Source organism: Canis lupus, chromosome 9 (genome assembly GCF_048164855.1).
Source record: "Canis lupus baileyi chromosome 9, mCanLup2.hap1, whole genome shotgun sequence".
Lineage (NCBI taxonomy): Eukaryota > Metazoa > Chordata > Mammalia > Carnivora > Canidae > Canis > Canis lupus.
In genome coordinates, this window is record NC_132846.1 from 46,526,954 (window position 1) to 46,539,831 (window position 12,878).

The 12,878-nt window shown below is 37.5% G+C and overlaps 1 protein-coding gene across 23 annotated transcripts in view; it reads left to right on the forward strand.

Annotated features, from left to right (window-relative positions):
- Window positions 1-12,878, forward strand: part of SIPA1L1 (signal induced proliferation associated 1 like 1) — a 377,379-nt gene that overhangs the window by 163,293 nt on the left and 201,208 nt on the right. The gene's annotated exons all lie outside the window — the stretch shown is intronic.

Here is a 12,878-nt window from a genome sequence, read left to right on the forward strand (position 1 = left end):
ACTCTGGAGAGAGATCTGGGTTAAGGGAAAAGGTTTTTATGAATGAAGGAAGATTTGGACTTGTTGATAGGCAGAAAGGATGAAGCCAAAGGGAGAGGATAATGGACAGCGCCCGGGACATCCACTGGGGCTGAATCTAGGGTGTAGAATCCATCTGTGGGACCTACATGATCTGCTGTGATCTGCCCCTCGTTACTTTTATTTCCCAATAATTTTATTTTAACCAAGACCAGTTCTTTTCTTTTTTTTTTTTTGTATCCAGATATCGTATTTCCTTTAGTTTCTTGAGATTTTTCATCTTTTTAGAAACATGTTCTTTGTTTTTTCATTTTAATTCTTTTTTTCTTTAGCATTGTTGAATTTGATGTTTCTTTCCATGTTGCTGATTTTTCTGGAGTGGATAGTGATGATGTAGGGGAGGTAAAACTTTACCCTTTTTGGGTCTCTGACTGGGCCTGATATTTAAGTTGACATAAGACAAATTAGGAAAGCTTACGATTTCTTTCCTTTTTTCTTCTCCTTTCCTTTCCTTTCCTTTCCTTTCCTTTCCTTTCCTTTCCTTTCCTTTCCTTTCCTTTTCCTTTTCCTTTCCTTTCCTTTCCTTTCCTTTCCTTTCCTTTCCTTTCCTTTCCTTTCCTTTCCTTTCCTTTCCTTTCCTTTCCTTTTCTTTTCTTTTCTTTCTTTTCTTTTCTTTTCTTTTCTCTTTTCTTTTCTCTTTTCTTTTCTTTTCTTACAAACAAACAAACAAACAAACAAACAAACATAAAAACATGTGCTTGAGGTCTTTAGCAGGAAAATGAAGACCTGAAGAACCATTTGGACCTAAGGGTTTCTGTATTAGGTTTGGGTTTCTGTATTAGTTTGAAGAGTGGTGATTGTGGAAAAGAAACTAAAATGTATGGAGAGGCTAAAGTAAGATAATAGGCTTCATTTTATAAAGATTTGTTTGTACAGTTTCTTCTCAGCCTCGATTCCCTGTCTCTGGTGAATAGAATGTCCGTTGCCTCCAGGTGCAGAAACTTCATATGGGAGTTTTATCTCCTGTTTTCAGGAAAAGTGGGGAGGTCAGCGTGCCTTTCTTACCCTCGTGGTTTTTTAAGTCAAAAAAGTCAGTATACCAAATCGACATGCTTTGAGGTGTCATGTTTTAAACTCCTTTGATTGTTTATCATGAATTTCTTCATGGTAAATGATAGAACCAAAAAGTTGGATTCAGCATTGTCATAGAGGTTCTGTTTACCTGATTGTGCATATGGGCTCTGACTTACAGGAGCCATGGTGGGTGGGCAGGGCAGGCCATATTGGTAGGGTGAGTTTTCCATAAGATGTGTGGGTTACTTGTCTTCTGAGTGCAGATAAACTCTGTTATTAGTTATGTGGAACATTGTCCAGTGTCTCTAGTCCAAAGGATCACTGTGGGTGTTTCTCATGGCTTTAATCCAGGGGCTCATACTACCCATTGGGGCCTAAGGGTTTCTGTATTAGGTTTAGGTTTCTGTATTAGTTTGAAGAGTGGTGATTGTGGAGAAGGGACCGGGCAGGTGGCAGGTTCTTTAATTACCTGCCTTGCCATCCAAGGTGTATTTCTGCTGACACTTATTTGTTAGATTTTCCTAGAGTCTGCTAGAAACTTTCATTTGGATGTCTGTTCTCTTATTTCTAAGGGGTCTTTCAGCTCTGTTGTATTTCATTTTCAGTCTGCTTTCTATTTCTTAAAATTTGTCACCACTCTGACCTGCCAGTGCCATCTCTACTGGGATTTCCTGTAATTTCTGTGCATTTATTTGGATTTTATATTTCTTATGCAATTTGACTGAGATAGGAGGAAGGTCAAAAGGTAAATTTGTGAGTTATTAGCAGTTTTGAATCAGAAATCCTTAATTTTTATGCATTTTTGCCTTTCTCTTTCTCATGCTGCTTTCCCTCTGTCCCCTCTCTGTGGACGTAGACGCTTACTTTTGACATGTCTAATAACGTTCTTGGGCTTGGAAGGTTTTTGCCCTGTTATTCAGCCCAGGGAGTACTATTAGGGAAATGTAGAGCTCGGTAGCTCAACCTCGAGCAGAGGTTCAAAACTGGGATCCAGTACCATAGAAGCCATACCACCTTGTAGAATTATATCTTTAGCTTCCCCGACCCCCCTGAGAATTGTGGACAGTAGTATTATCTGCCCCTTAATGTTGCTGTAAACAGGTGGATGGGATAGACAGGGTCAAACACCTGCGATATAATACGTCCTGAAATACTGTTAGCTGAATTGGGAGGGTCAGCGGAATAAGTTCTGACTTTGACAGCCCTGCTATTGTGTGACTTTGCTGTTTTGCCTGACTTCCTTCCAGCTCTCCTTCCTCTTCCTCAGACCCCAAGTTAGAACTCCTGTTCCCCTGTTCTTGCAACATTTTGTCATACTGATACTGTGGTGCCCTTCTCGCAGCCTACTTCTGTTTTAGTTGGGAGTGTCTTAGTCACCGGGTGTGGTCTTTTGGTGGGCTCAGGATGCCCTTGTTTTCATAGGTAAACTGAATTAAATTAAGGTGTTTCTTTCTTTGTATTGACCCAACCCTTTAAAATTCGTAGAGCGATTCTCATTTTGCCCAGTGTATCAGTCAAGACTCTGGAGAAACAGAACCAATAGGAATACATACATAACACATATATGTGTGTATATATATATTATACATGTATATAAAATATATTTTCCCCCAGTTTGATTGAGAGATAATCAATATCCATCGCTGTGTAAGGTTAAGGCACACAGCATGGTGGTTGATTCACATATTTTGTGAAATGATTGCCATAATAGGTTAGCTGATGCCCATTTTCTCATGTAGATAATAGTAAAAAGAAAAGAAAGGGAAAAAAAGGTTTTCCTTGTGATGAGAACGCTTTGGATTTACTCTCTGAATAGCCTCCCTGAGTATTATACAGCGGTGTTATCTGTAGTCATCATGTTGTACATTTCATCCCTCCTACTTATGCATCTTGTAACAGGAATATTGGAAAATTGTACCTTTTGACCACCTCCTCCTTCCACCTTCTGCCTCTGATAACCACAAATATTTCTTTTTCTGTGAATTTGATTGTTTTGTTTTAGATTTTGCATATAAGTGAGATCATATAGTATTCGTCTTTGTCTTTCTCTGACTTCACTTGGCATAGAACCTTCAAAGTCCATCCATGTTATCGCATATGGTAGGATTTCTTTTATTTTATGGCTGAGTAATATTCCATTGTAAATGTGTACTGCAGTTAATCTATTCATCCTGAGAGGAATACTTAGGTTTATTTTAAAGAAGTGTCTCATGCATTTGTGGGGGCTACAGATCTGAAATTTGTAGGGCATCCTCCTGGCAGGCTGGAAAACTCATGCAGAAGTTAATGCTGATGGTTTGAGGAGTTCCTTCTTTTTAAGGGAACTTTAGTCTTTGAGATTAATGTCTTCAACTGATTGGATGAGGTCTTCCCACATTATCAGGGGTAATCTCTTTTACTTAAAGTCAAATGATTGTAGCTGTTAATCGCATCCACAAAATATCTTCAACACTTAAATTTGTGTTTGACTAAATAACTGAGCACTATCTAGCCAAGTTAACATGAAGCTGTTATACCTAGTGTTGGCTTAGCTTAGCCCGTGTAGAAAGACATTATGTGATCGGTTAAGTGTGCTATCAATAAATTTTAGGCCACCAGTGCTGATGTCATCAAACAGCCAATTGAATATTTATGCTTCAAGGTCTTAATGATTCTGTTTTTAGTGGCAGTAGAGCATGTATGGTGATGGTGAGGTCTGTGCATGTTTATACAAATTATCTGAGAAGGCTATTCACTCCCATTTTGAGTAGTTATAAATATGACATTTATGATTTGAGCCTGTTTCCTTCATACTTATTTTTAGTGAAAAGATCTGTATATTGGCTTAATTTCAAAAGAACCTGGTTATTTAGAATTCAGGCCAAATGCACAGTTGTTACTGTAGAGAGGAAAGCAAACATTGCCTTCTGATTACTTCTGATTATTCAGTGTTCTCTAAAGGAAAGAATAACAAATTCGTGTAGCAAAATTATGGCTTAATAAATTCAGTGACTGGTAGACTGATACACTTAGTGCATACCCTTGAGAATGAAAACTAATGGTTTCCCCGACATACTTCTAGTGTGTGCCACTGCACTTCGTTTTTTCTGTTACCCAGTGTAATTGCTTCTTACATAAGTAAAGATAGTTACCTCTGCTTAAAATAGAAATCTCCTCTATGGGCTGTGGAATTGCTCTTTTTAAAATAATGTTGTTAGAAAGCAAACAATGAATTAGAGGTGAACCAGGTAGAACTGTCACTTGTCTTTATGTGACTTGCAATTCGTTTTAAAGATCTTGCGCATACTCCTACCCGTATAAAAATATGGACCATAATAACTCTTGAACTCTATAACAGCCAAAATCAAGAAAAATGTATCTTCAATGCCAATTTTAAATATGTAGCTTACGATTTTTCCACACTGTTAAAGTATGTTAACCTTACGGTGTAAAGTAACTTTTGCTTTGAGGGTGGTTACTTAGGGGTGCAACTCACTTGAACCTCCCGGCCAGGTCTGCTTAGCAAATGGTGGGTGACTACAGTGTTGAGCACTATTAGAGGTTTAATGCTGCAATTCTGAACAGTTGTGTTAGTACAGATGTTATGTTTCTAAACTCATAGCATTGATTTGAAAAGTTACTTATTTTTAGAGAAAGTTAAACTGCTGTAATACATATTTTTAAATGAATCAGTAATCTAATTGGTATGAGCCTAAGAGAAGCAATCTCATCTGTCCTGGTAGCTGACTGACAGGATAACAGGGATTTTTTTCGTCTTTTCTTAAATATATAAACATATATTTTTTGAAAAACCACCATGTGGGTGATGCCTTCTCAAGTGTTTTAAAATATTTTTTAATTTTTATTTATTTATGATAGTCACAGGGAGAGAAAGAGAGGCAGAGACACAGGCAGAGAGAAGCAGGCTCCATGTACCGGGAGCCCGACGTGGGAATCGATCCTGGGTCTCCAGGATAGTGCCCTAGGCCAAAGGCAGGCGCCAAACCGCTGCGCCACCCAGGGATCCCTTCTCAAGTGTTTTAATTGCACTTTGGGAAATAAGTATATCCCTTTCCTTAAATAACAAACGAAATCTACAGTTTTTTGTTTTATTTAATCTAATGTTTGCCATGGGCTCAGTATTGTGTTCAGAGCTATAGAGAATTATCTTATTATCTCTTGGAGGACTTAATGGCCTATGTCTTCAAAACATTCACGATACCCAGCATAAAACTGTAGGAGGCTTTTAATGACTATTAAGTGGTATTGACCCAGCCTTTAGTGAGCTCGTAATCTAATTCTTTAAAATTTGTATGTAACTAATTCCTTATTGTACAAGTATTTAGGGAGATTGTCCCCTTGAATTTTTCCACATTAATGCATTTAGCATTAGGGTTCACTGATTTTGCTGCAAACAAAACCACATTTTTTTTTTTCCTATTCTGCTGGAATTTGGGTGGCTTGCGCTTTTCTGTGGTTAGGAACAATTGTATTTGTCTCTGGGTGTCAGTTCTCCTGGTGACCATAAACTTAGGATAGTAATTGTTGGCCAGTAAAATGTACCTGTGCCTGACTGTTTTCCAAAGTGATTGCACCAATGTACAACTCCAACGGGAGAGTCTGAACATTTGCACTGCTCTACATCTGTGCCACACACTTCACATTGTCCAGCTCGTTAAATTTAGTCAGGTTTGTGGGTATGTAAATGTGCTTTTTATTTGTGTTTCCCTAATTACTAAAGATACTACCATTTTATGTATATAAGGACCTTTAATATTTTATGACTTTAGTCCATTTTTCTCTTGGGTTGTCTCTTACAAATTCATAAAGATACATTCTAGATAATGTTTTGTTAGTTATAGGTTTTCTAATTTGTGGTTTAGCCTTTTTTATGGTGAATTTTAATGGACAGAAGTTTTTTATTTTAATGTAGAATGAATTTATTTTTCTTTGTGGTTTTTCTTTTTCTTTTTTATGTTGCTAACCTATTCTGAAGCCATATAATATTCTTTTATTGTCTACTAAAAGTTTTACAATTCTGCCTTTTATATGCAAGTCTTTAGTTAAATTAGAATTGATTTTTCTATAGAGAATGGAATAGAGATTCAATTTAATTTTCTTCCACATGAATAAACACATGAGCAAGTACCATTTTTAAATAATTTAACCTTTCTGAATTCCTGCTGTGTTGGAGTTGAGTGTTGATAGGGCAAGTACCTCACTGATATCTTCTTCTTATACAGTATCTTAGATTCTTCTTGAGCCTTTGAGTTTTCATGTAAACTTTATAATATATAATTACCTTGTTTTGTACCTTGAAAAGTTCTGTGGATATAGATGTAAGAGTGTGTGTGTGTGTGTGTGTGTGTAAGCGCATATACACGTATATTCCCTAGCTCAATCACTGTGAGAGTGTCTCACAGTACAATGTGAGATGTGCAATGAACGCATCTAGCCATTTGGATTTTGCTTTCTAAATACTACTTTCTAATCAAAGGAACCAGGACTCTTTGGCTCATTTCAGGGAAAGAAAGTACAAAATGAGACTGAAACATCTATTTTCAGAAAGTAAGGAAATGCTCAGAGAATGATGGGGTCATATAAATATGACCTAGAAGCCATCTTGAAGGGGTTTCCACTGGCCAAATCTGGGACAGGTTGGGCTACAAAATAAATAATGGTAGGAATGTATTATAAGAAAGAATAACAGTGTAGGCATACCTTGTTTCATTGAGTTTCACTTTATTGCAAATCACAGATAATTTTTTTTAATAAATTAAAGGTTTGTGGCAACCTGTTTGAGCTCCATTTTTCCAACAGCATTGGCTTACTTCATGTCACTCTGTCACATTTTGGAAGTTCTCACAATATTTCAAACTTTTTCATTATTATTATATTTGTTATGGTGATCTGTGATCAGTGATCTTTGTAATTGTAACTACTGTAATTGTTTTGGGCCTCATAAATCATACCCATATAAGATGATGAACTTACTTGATACATGTTGTGTGTGTTTTGACTGCTCCACTGACCAGCCTGTACCCATCACTTTCCCTATTCCCCGAGACACAACAATTTGATGTTAGACTGATTAATAACCTTGCAGTGGCCTCTAAGTGTTTCAGTGAAAGGAAGAGTGGCATCTCTCTCACTTTAAATAAAAAGCTAAAAGAGATTAAACTTAGTGAGGAAGGCATGTGGAAAGCCAAGATAGACCAAAAGCTAGGCCCCTTGTGCCAAAAAGCCAAGTTGTGACTGTAAAGGAAAAGTTCTTGAAGGAAATGAAAAGTGCTACTCCAGTGAACACATGAATGATAAGAAAATGAAACAGCCTTTTGCTGATATGGAGAAACTTTTAGTGGTCTGGAGAGAAGATCAAACCAGCCACAACATTCCCTTAAGCCAAAGCCTAATCCAGGGTACATCCCTAATTCTCTTCAATTCTATAAAGCCTGAGACAGGCGAGGAAGCTATAGAAGAAAAATCGGAAGCTAGCACATGCTGGTTCTTGAGGTTTAAGGAAAGAAGCCATCTCTCCATAACATCGAAGTGTAAGATTGAAGCAGCAAGTGCTGATGGAGAAGCTGCAGCGAGTTACCCAGAAGATCCTGCTAAGATCATTAATGAAGGTGGCTACAGATTTTCAGTGTACACTACACAGCCTTCTGTTGGAAGGAGATGCCATCTGGAACCTTCTTCATAGCTAGAGAGGAGAAGTCAACACCTGGCTTCAAAGCTTCAAAGACCAGGCTGGTGACTTTTCAGTGGAAGCTAGGGCTTGTGGACCATTCTAAAAATTCTAGGATCCTTCAGAATGATGCTAAATTTACTTTGCCCTTGTTCTCTAAATGGAACAACAATGCCTAGATGACAGCACATCTATTTACAATATGGTTTACAGAGTATTTTAAGCCCACTGTTGGAAACTGCTCAGAAAAAAAAAAAAAAAGTTTCCTTTCAAAATATTGCTACTCATTTACAGTGAGTGCATCTGGTCACCCAAGAGCTCTGATGGAGAATGTACAAGGTTAAAGTTTTCATGCCTGCTAACACAACATCCATTGTATAGCCCATGGATCAAGGAGTAATTTCAATTTTCAAGTCTTACCATAAGAACCATAAGAAATATATTTACCATATACCTTATATACCATACCTTATATACCATAAGAAATATATTTCATAAGGCTATGGCTGCTACAGATAGTGATTCCTCTAATGGGCCTGGACAAAGTAAATTGAAAGCCTTCTAGAAAGGATTCACCATTCTAGATGCTATTAAGAACATTCATGATTCATGGGAAGAGGTCAAAATAGCAATATCAATTAACGGGTTTTAAAGAAGTACATTTTAACCCTCATGGATGACTTTGAGGGGTTCAAGACCTTGGTGGAGGATATAACTGTAGATGTGGTGGAAACGGCAAGAGAACTGGAATTAGAAGTGGAACTTGAAGATGGGACTGGGTTGCTGTGATCTCATGATAAAACTTTAATTGATGCTGCTCATGGATGAGCAGAGAAAGTGGTTTCATGACATGAGATCCACTTCTGGTGAAGATGCTATGAAGATTGTTGAAATGACAGCAGGGATTTAGAATATTACATAAACTTAGTTGATAAAGCAGTGCAGCATATGAGAGAGTTGACTCTGGTTTTGAAAGAAGTTCTGCTGTGTGTGAAATGCTATCAAACAGCTTCACAAGCTATTGAGAAATTGTTCGTTGAAAGGAGCAACCCATTGATGCAGCAATTTCATTGTTGTCTTATTTTAAGAAATTGCCACAGCTACCCTAACCTTCGCCATCCACCACCCTGATCAATAGGGAGCCATTAACATCAAGACTAGATCTTCATCAGTGAAAAGATTACAACTCAATAAAAACTCAAATGATGGTTAGCATTTTTCAATAAACGATTTTTAAGTTAACGTATGTATATTAGTTTTTTAAAGATATAATGCTATTGCACACTTAATAGACTATAGTGTAGTGTAAAAGTAACTTGTTTTTGCTGGGAAGCCAAAAAATTTATTTGACTTGGTTTATTGCAATATTAGCTTTCTTGTGGTGGTCTGGAACTGAGCCCACAGTTTCTCCAAGGCATACCTTTATCTTTCATTATCTGTTGAAATATATATATTAAAAAGCATAGTATCTCTGACTTGAGTCCAACACCGTAGAGTTCATTCTGGTCTTTCTACTTTCTTTGTTTTGTCTCTAAACTCGGAGTATGTAGTCAAGATAGTGGTCTCCAAAGAGTTAGGTTAGTTTCCCCCCCAGCATTTTCTTAAGTGTGGTTATGTTGTGCATTTATAATGCAGTCCATTTGTCACTGACTGTGTTTCATTTTGAATTATCCCCATGTACAGGTTGATTTTAATTATTTACTTTTCTTGATTTTGTGAAGTATTACTGTGTTTCTGGATTTCAAAACTAGACAAGAAAGGTATATTTGGAGACCTGTCACTCCCCTCTATTCCTTGTACTCCATTCCCACCCCCCAATTCCTATCCCGGTGGCTTTGTAATGTCTGCAGAATACAATTCCAACTTAGTATAATTAACAGGTTCCTCTGCTATCTCCGTCTTGGCTTGTCCTTGTCCACTATGTTCTGGCTGCTGAAAGTTTCTTGTTACTCCTCAGATATGACTGGCTGATTCCTGCCTTTGCATGTTCTCTCCCTCTGTTCTCCTCCCTCTTCTTACCTTGCTCATCTTTTGAAATTCAAAACTCGTTTTGGCTCTTACCCACTATGTATGGGAAGACTTCCTGTCCTCACCTTTTCTCCCCATCCTCCTCCTCCTCCTCCATAATTCTCTTCTGTTAATTTCTAGCTCCATCGCACTTATGAATACTGTGTAACTTATGACATTTAACTTAAATTATTGATGCATAGGCTTGTCAGCTTCTTTCTGACTGAACTCCTTAAAGACAGGAATTTTATCTTGAATTTCCAGCATCTAGGTCAGTTCCTTGCACATACCAGTTATGCAGTAAATGCAGGAGAGTAAATGGATTTCACTTTCTTTTGTTCAAGTTTTCTCTACTCCTTTGTTCTTTATTTCACTCATGATATAGACACCAAAAGGAGAATATGTATCCTTATGACATGCCCATGATCTTGTTGTCCATTGCATCTTTGTATTTTCTGCCTTTCCCAATATATTTATTTGGGCATAACCCTGGTAATTTAATAGGTTCCTCTGATCCCTGGAATGTTAAATATCTAATTAAATTTTAGACAAGGTATGAATGGTTAAGATGAAGTCAAGATATAGATACTGTTTGAAGTATGCAGATCTAGAAAGTCAAGACTATTTTATCTGTCACGTTTGCTTCCTCAACTTGAGAAGCTGGAAGAAATTGTTCTGAAAACAAATCAACACTATTTTATGAGCCCTAGTTAGCTTTTAAATTCATTATTTTTATCCAAAGGGCACATTCAGTGACCTTCCAAACTGTGTTTCTAAGCTGCTCACGGACTTATATTCTGTGTTTAGATTATTCAGCAGATGATATTAAAATGTGGGGCTTATTTCCACCAGTTTCGTCATCCACCATCTGTTAGTTTCCTCCTTCCCTCCGGATTGCATTCCCTTCCTGCCACTCCTGTGTGTTTTGTCTAATCACAGTTCATCTCCACAACCCAACCTGGAACTCAGAACAGAGGTTTGGTTGTCGGGCAGACATCACACGAGATAATGTGTGTGTGTGTGTGGTGGGGGGGGATGGCTTCAGGATCGTGCCTTGTGGGGGCTCAAGGCATCCTACTACTCAAAGTAGTTGATGTCCAGGGAGCCTGGGCTTTGAGAGAGTGTCCACTTACACTACTGGCTTGTATTCTTTTTTTTATTAAAAAAAATACTAAAAAAATTTTTTTTATTCAAGTGTAATACATATAAAGATAAGTAAATTGTATGTGAGCACTATGATAAATTTTCCCAAATTGAACATGATCACAAAAACCACCACTCATATCAGGGAGTCCAGTATTACTAACCCCACCAAAATTCCCTGTTCCACTCCTTTCTGATTTCTTCTTCTCCCTCTTCCCATCTCTAAGGTAACTTTATCCCAATTCACATAGGTCTACCTATTTTTGAACTTCATAAAATGGAAAATATAGTGTATTCTCTCGTATGTGGCTTCTTTGTTTCAATGTTGTTTTTGAGATTCATCTGTCGTCGTATTAGTTATAATTCATTTATATGTATTGTATGGCAGACCAATTACAGTGTGTGGTCTGGTTGCTTGTTTTTGTAAATAAAGTTTTATTAGTACACAGCCACACCCATTCATTTACATGTTGTCTATGTAAATGCACTCCAAATGCAAAGTTGAGTAGTTGCAACAGGGCACAGTGACTAGATGGTCTGAAAAAACAAAAATATTTACTGTTTGGCCCTTGCAGAGAAAGCATACTAACCTCTGTTATGTAATATTTTCTGTGTGAATAGTTGACAATTTATTTGTTACTGAATTTTGACTATTAAAATTAATGCTTGACTATTACTGTGTGTGTCCTGGGGGCTAGGCATGTGCATTCCTGGTAGGCATTTTCCTGGGAGTGGAATTGTTGGGCCACATTGTAAGTTTATGTTCTGCTTTATTAGATTCTTCAACTGTTTTCTAGTTTACCCTCCCACCAGCATTGTATGTATGAGAGTTGAATTGCTTACATCCTAAGACTTGGTATTGTCAGATTTCGGTCTTAGCCATCTTACTCAGAATGTAATTCCATCTCATTGTGGCTTTATTTTTTAGTAAACAAATGAATGAGGTTCAGGACCTGTTCATATGCTTATTGACCATTTGGGTATCTTGTTTAGGTGGCCTTTTTATAGAGTTCTTTATATATTCTAAACTAATTTTTTGATGGATCTATGTGTTGCGAGTATTTTCTTCTATTCTGAGACTTGCACCATTATTCTTTTAATGGTGTTTTCATTTCTATGAACCTGAAGATCATCAGAATATGTCACCCCAAAATATGCCACTTGGCACAAGGATTATTTTGAGTGAAGGAAATTGAGAAATAGCAGATGCAAGACGAGGTGTGTGTGTGTGTGCGTGTGTGTGGTATGTTGTGTCGTGTCGTGTGCCCCCCTCCCCCCCAGGCTTCCTGCCTGAAAATTGGGGCATAAATTTCCATTTATAAAGGTACATCCCATCTCTCTACCAGGAAGAGGAGAGCCATTCTTATCACTGGAGAAACTTGGGTCTACATGATCTTACTGAACAGTCCTATTTACCATTTTATTTCCTGGTCATCTTTCCACAATTTATCATTCTTAGGAGCTCCAGTCCCCCTTTCCTGTCTCATCACTTCTGCACAACGTATTGCCCCTTATTAAGGTAGTATTTAAGCCCCTGGGTCAAACTGCTTCTTTGCATTTTTTTCTTGTTTTCTATGATATCCCCATGGGTGTAAAAATATTAACATCAATGAAGAAACATGAACCTTTTCTTCTGTTAATTTGTCCTCGTCAGTTTAGTTAGCAGGCCCCTAGAAACTAAACATGAAAAGGTAGAGAAAAGGTTCTTTTCTTCCCTACAAACTACTGCCCACGATATTGTTGAACTTACTTTCACTGAAGAAGGTGAAATTAGACCTGGTATTTGTAGATATGTGGACAGAGCCTATCCTCAGCCCTGTCAAGGGACACTATCCCCAGGAAATATTATAGGAGAGATTGATTTGTATGTTTTTAAGTCCTTGTGATTTGCTACTTTGTTATTTGTCCTAAGGTCGGAATAGAGACAGAGTTCTCATCTTAGAATATTTATAACTTTTCCAGAGTCTTG